At 37.8% G+C, this 7,000-nt stretch overlaps 1 protein-coding gene across 1 annotated transcript in view; it reads right to left on the reverse strand.

Annotated features, from left to right (window-relative positions):
• The window catches only part of HSDL2 (hydroxysteroid dehydrogenase like 2), a 115,460-nt gene that overhangs the window by 855 nt on the left and 107,605 nt on the right, over positions 1–7,000 (reverse strand). The window lies entirely within an intron of this gene.

The raw sequence follows: 7,000 nt of genomic DNA on the forward strand, positions 1-7,000 counted from the left end.
ACACACACACACACACATATGAATGATATGAAACACAATTTTTTAATTTATTCAAAATAGGAGTTGAAGCAAAGCATTATATGTTGGTTACAGATGGAAAGGATCAAGTCCACCAAGAGGATATAACCATAATAGATACATATGCACTCAATGACTTATCTCCAAAATATGTGAAACAAACTAACTGCATTGAAAATAAAAATAATAGAAAACTTCAGCACACCACTTTTGGTGAAGAACAGAATTAGAAAGAAACTCAACAAAGACACAGAAGGTCTTAATACCACAACCAACCAGCTCGACCTGACAGACATATACAGAATACTCAACCCAACAGCAGCAAACTATACATTCTTTTCCAATGTACATGGATCATTCTCCAGAATAGACCACATTTTAGGACACAAAGCAAACCTTAAAATCCAAAACATCGAAATAATACAAAGCACATTCTCTGATCACAACACTAAAAATAGAAATTGGTAACAGTAGAGCAAGGAAAAAAAAAATCAAATACATGGAAACTGAATAACATCTTGCTTAAAAACCACTGGGTGACAGAAGAAATCAAAGATGAAATTTTAAAAATTTCTAGAATCTAATGAGAATGAAAACACAACATAGCAAAACTTTTGGGACACAGCAAAAGCAGTTTTCAGAGGACAATTTATAGTAATAAACGCATACATTTAAAAAGAAGGGCCAAAATCAAAACAGTGACCCTATAGCTCAGTTACTAGAAGAAAGGAAATAATAAAGATTCAAGCAGAAATAAATTAAACAGAATCGAAAAATAGAATCAACAAGAATAGAAGTTGGTTCTTAGAAGGGATTAATAAAACTGACAAACCAATAACAAATTTAACAAAGGAAAAGCAAGATGCAAATAACATGAATAAAAAACAGAATAGATAATGTCACAACAGAACCAACTGAAATAAAAAAGAAAACAATACTATGAAGAATTGTACACCAACAAATTTGGAAACCTAGAAGAAACATACCACCTACCCAAACTAACAAAGTCTGCAGTAGAAAAGCTGAACAGACCAGTAACAAAAGAAGAAATTAAACCGGTCATTAAAAAAAGCTCCCAAAAAATAGGTCCTGGCCCTGATGGCTTTACTGGCAATTTATACCAAACATTCAGAGAAGAACTGACACTAATTCTAATCAAACTATTCCAGACACAGAAAAGGATGGAATACTCCTGAATTTTATGAAGCAAGCATAACTCTGATACCAACGTCAGGGAAAGACACCACACCACTAAAAATAGAAAATTATAGACCAATATCCCTCATGAACACAGATGCAAAAATTCTCAGCAAAATCCTACTCAATAGGATCAAAATCAATTTATCAAAAAAACAAAAACAAAAACAAAAAAAAAACATCATGGCCAAGTGGGAATCATACCAGGTATAGAAGGAAGGTTCAACATTAGAAGAACAATCAGCATAATCCACCAACTAAATAAAACAAAGGACAAGAACCGTATGATCATATCAAGTGATGCAGAAAAACCGTTTAACAAAACCCAACACTTACTCTCAATGAAAACTCTCAGCAAAACAGGAACAGAAGGGAAATTCATCAACATAATTAAGGGCATATACACAAAACCAGCGGCCAACATTATTCTCAACAAGAGACTGAGACTATTCTCCCAGTGAACAGGAACCAGACAAGGATGCCTTCTATTACCACTCCTATTCAATATTATAATAAAAGTCCTACCTAGAGCAAAAAGGGAAATAAAAGGCATACCAGTTAGTAAAGAAACAGTAAATAATCTCTATTTTTAGATGATATGATCCTACACAAAGAAAATCCCAGAGACTCAACAAGAAAACTACTATAACTAACAGAAGGAGATTTGGCAAAATGATAGTATACAAGATCAACATACAAAAATCAGTTGGATTCTTGTACATTAACAAAGAGAACTCTGAAAAGGAAATCAGGAAAACAATACCAGTGCCAATAGCCAACCAAAAGGCAACATACTTAGGGATAAATCTAACCAGAGATACAAATGATCAATACAAAGAAAACTACAAAACACTACTACAGGAAACAAAAGAGACCTATATAAGTGAAAGAGTATACCATGCTCATGGATAATGTGTTAGACTGGGTTCTCAAGAGAAACAAAAACAGTAAAGCTTATATATATGTATATATATATAGAGAAATTTATCTTAGGAAAATGGCTCACACACTTATTGAAGCTGGCAAGTCCAAAGTTCCTGGATCAAACATCAAGCTGGAGGCTTTTCCAGGCTCTTGCAACCGCAGGGGCTGAGGAGCTCAAGGCTGGCAGGCAGTACACCGGCTGTTGACTCCAACGTATGACGAATCCAAGATCTCCAGGCCGAATGGTGGACTATTCATTCACAGACAATTGTAGGCAGCACAACAGAATTCCAATCCACAGAAGAATGTCTCTCTTCCCAGGATGTCCTTGGAGATACTGGAAGCAGGCCACATCCCTAGGGAAACTCCCTTTCAACAGACTGGCCACTCAGAACATAGTCATCTGATCCCATCATGGGAATGACCACACCACAATAGCTCAAACCACACAGAATTGTGGTCCAGCCAAGTTGACACACAGCTCCAACCATCACAGATAAGAAGACTTAAAATTGTGAAAATGTCAATATTACCCAAAGCCATTTACAGATAAAATGTAATCCCTATCCAGATTCCAAGAAGCTCTGGTGGCATCATGGATAAGGCATTTGGCTGCTAAGGAGGTCAGTGGCTCAAACCCACCAGCTGCTCTGTGGAAGGAAGAGGGGGTGATCTGCTTCCACAAAGATTTACAGCCTCAGGAGCACAATGGGGCTCGCTGTGAGTTAGAACTGACTCAGTGGCAGTGTGTTTGGTTTGGGTTTATCCAGACTCCATCATCATTCTTTAAAGAGACAGAACAACTAATCATCAACTTTATACATAAAGACCCAGATAAGCAAAGCACTAACCAACCTAAAGAAGAAGAACAAAGTACAAGACCACACATTTCCCAGTCTCAACCAGCCTGGTTCTAGTACAATGACAGACACACAGACCAATAGAACAGAATGGAGAACCTAGAAGTAAATCCATCTACCTATGGATAGCTGATCTTTGACAAAGTACCGAAACCCATTAAATGAAAAAGAGAGAGCCTTTTTTAACAAATGATGCTGGCAAAACTGAATTATCTACTTTGCAGAAAAATAAAATAAGACCCATATCTCCCACTATATTCAAAAACTAACACTCAAGATGGATAAAGACCTAAATGTAAAACCTAAAACTACAAAGATCATTAAAGAGAACTATAGGGGCAAACTTAGGGGGCCTAATATATGGCATAAATACACTACGACACATAACTAAAAACACACAAACATCAGAAAATAAATTAGATGACCAAGGTCTCCTAAAAATTAAACATTTATGTACATCAAAAGACTTCTCCAAAAGAATAAAAAGAGAACCTAAAGACTAGGAAAAAATTTTTGGCATCAGTGTATTAGACAAGGGACTCATCTCTAAAATTTATAGAAAATTTCAATACCTCAACAACAAAAAGACAATCCAGTTTAAAAAATGAGCAGAGGATACAAACATACATTTCACCAAAGAAGACATTCAGGCACCAACAGATGAAGAAACTCTTATCATCATTAGCCCTTAAAGAGATGCAACTCCAAACAACAATGAAATACCATCACATCTCAGCATTAATAGCAAAGTTAAAAAAAACAAAACAAACAAACAAACAAAAAAAACAGAAACAACAAATGCTGGTAAGGGTGTGGAGAGACTAGAACCCTCATACACTGCTGGCAGGACTGTAAAGTGGTGCAACCACTGTGGAAAATGGTATAGTGCTTCCTTAAAAAGTTAAAAATCAAAATACCATATCATGATCTAGCAATCCCACTACTACATATATATCCTACATAACTAAGAACTGTGACATCAATAGATACATGTATACCCATGTTCATCCCAGCATTATTCACAACAGCAAAAAGATGGAAACAACCTAAGTGCCCATCAAAAGATGAATGGAGGAACAAACTATGGTACATGCACATAAGCGATGGAATACTAAGCAATGTCAAAAAATAATGAATCTGTGAAACACCTCATAACATGGACAAACCTGGAGGACGTATGTTGAGTCAACCACAAAAGGACAAATATTGTATGAGACCACTATTATAAAAAGTCAAGGAAAGATTTACACACACAGAAAGAAACATGCTTTGATGGTTACCAGGGTGGGAGAGGAAGGGAGTATAAATCACTAACTAGAGGGCAGACATGGGTTAACTTGAAAGAAGAGAAAGGCAATATACAGTAAGGGGGCGATCAGCACAAAATGAGCAAGGCCAAGGAAGACACTGTGAGGGCACAAGAGTTAAAGGCAACAGCGGCAAATACTACTACATACACAATCCTACACTAACAGTAATAGTAATCCACGAGTGGGATGCACAACATGCAAGCTGAACTGGCGTGGAAAGGTCAACGGGACCACACTCATAAATATATACAGGTTTGACAGAGGATATTTCTACGTATGTATTTGTATGTGTTGCAAATATATTCATGAATACAGCTGAGCATGCGGGGGTCAAAGTTATGAAGATTCTTAGCCGTAACCAAACACCTTGATGGAACAAGTCACTGGGCCTGAGGGCTCAGGACCATAGTCTTGGGGAACATCAAAGTCAACCAGTATCAGATAGTCCACAAAGACAATGTTCTACATCCTACTTTGATGAGTAGCAACCAGAGTCTTAAAAGCCTGTGAGCAGCCATCTAAGATGCTACTATTGGTCTGTCCCCATCCAGAAAAACAAGAGTGAAGAAAATGAAAGATACATGGAAACAATTAGTCCAAAGGACTAACGGACCACACAAACCTCAGCCTCAAACAATCCTGAGACCAAAAGACATGGATGGTACCCAGCCATCTACTACTGACTGCTCTGATTAGGGTCACAATAGAAGGTCCTGGATACAGTGGAGAAAAATGTGGAACAAAACTCATAATCATAAAAAAGACCAGCCTTACTGGGCTGATAGAGACTGACAGAACCCCTGAGACTATAGCCCTTAGACTCTCTTCAGGCCTGGAACTGAACTCACCACCCATGAAGGAACTTTCAGCCAAACAAAATATAGGCCTATAGGGTGAACAGTAACACCAAGGGAGGTATGCACTCCTAGAACAATCAACTACACGAGACCAAGAAGGCAGCATGTGCCCAGGAACAAAACTCAGAAGGAAGGGACAGGAAAGAAGTATAAATGAGAACAGGAAACAGAGGAAATGGGAAGAGTGCTATTACACTGTGGGGAGTGCGTAAGTATCACGAAACAAAATGTGTATGAATAGCTGAATGGAAAACCAGTGTGCTCTATAAACTTCCACCCAAATCACAATAAAAAGCTTGAAAATAAAAGAAAAAAAGTTAAATATCAAAATGCCATATGACCCAGTAATTCAACTCCTATGAATCTACCCAAGAGAAATGAAAACATACATACTCAAGAAGTGTTTGACATGTTTGAGAATATTCATAGCAACATTATTCATAATAACCAAAACATGAAACAATCCTCAGCTGGTGAGTGGATAAACAGTATGTAGCATTATCCACACAGTAGAATACTATTTAGCAATAAAAAGCAACTACTTACATTTGAGCTTACCTACCAGTTACTAGGGAGCTCTGGTAGCATAGTGGCTAAAGCACTTGACTGCTAACCAGAAGGCTGGCGGTTCAAACCCACTAGCCACTCCTCGGAAGGAAGGTTGGGCAATTCTACTTCCGTAGTGATGTTGCCTCGGAAACCCAAGGAGGGGTCGCTATGAGTCGGGCCGACTCGACGACGGCACATAACAACAACAACAACAAATAGAGACAGGAAGCAGATGAATGGCTGACTGGCAAGGGGTGGAGATGGGGAATGACCATAAAGAGACAAGGAATTTCTGGCAGTGATGGAAATGTTCTAAGAGCTGCAGTGGCATAATGGTTTAAGTATTTGACTAACCAAAAAGTTACCAGTTTAAACCCACCAGTTCATAGGAGAAAGATGAGGCAGTCTGCTTCCATGAAAATTCACTGCCTTGATAACCCTGGGAGGCAGTTCTACTCTGTCCTACAGAGTCACTATGAGTTGGAATTGACTCGATGGCAGTTAGTTTTTTTTGGTTTTGGAAATGTTCTGCAACAAAATTGTGTGATGGCTGTATATCTTTATAAATTTACTAAAAAGCTTGTATACTTAACAATGGATGAATTTTATGATACAATTATACCTGAGCAATACTGTTTAAAAATTACTTTAAAAAAAAAACAGCTACTGAGTACAGTGCACTTAGCACAGATCCTCGGCTGCTCCATCTATAAGTCAGACAGAGCAATCTTACACTATTGATTTTTTTCCTATCGTACTGTGTTACCATGCAGCAGCCTCTACTGGCCAAAAGAAGAGATTCTGATTATTTTATCAATTAATTACCTTAAGTTTTTCTGTTTATAACATACCCACTTTACAAACTCAAACCAAACCAAACTCACTGCTGTCGAGTTGCTTCTATCTCATAGAGACCCCCACTGTTTTCCAAACCTGTACATCTTTGTAGAAGCAAATTGCCTCATCTTTCTTCCCGCAGAGCAGCTGGTAGGTTCAAACCACCAGCCTTTTGGTTAGCAGCTAAATGCCTTAAGCACTACACCACCAGAGTTCCTACTTTACAAACTAGGCCATATAAAAGTGTATGGTTTCTTAAAAAGAGAATGCTTAGGACCTAAGGCCTAAATTGTTAAGCTCATTCAAAGGAAAGATAGGATAGAGAATGAAAGGACATAAGAAACAGCAAACTTGCTTGTAGTCTAAATCTTTGCTGTAAAATTAGATCTCATAAAAATACTTGTTTTTCACTGCATAACGTGGATGAACTTGGAGGACATTATGCTGA

The sequence above is a fragment of the Orycteropus afer genome, unplaced genomic scaffold (genome assembly GCF_000298275.1).
Source record: "Orycteropus afer afer isolate SDZICR_OR568_19922 unplaced genomic scaffold, OryAfe1.0 scaffold00037, whole genome shotgun sequence".
NCBI classification, from domain to species: Eukaryota; Metazoa; Chordata; class Mammalia; order Tubulidentata; family Orycteropodidae; genus Orycteropus; species Orycteropus afer.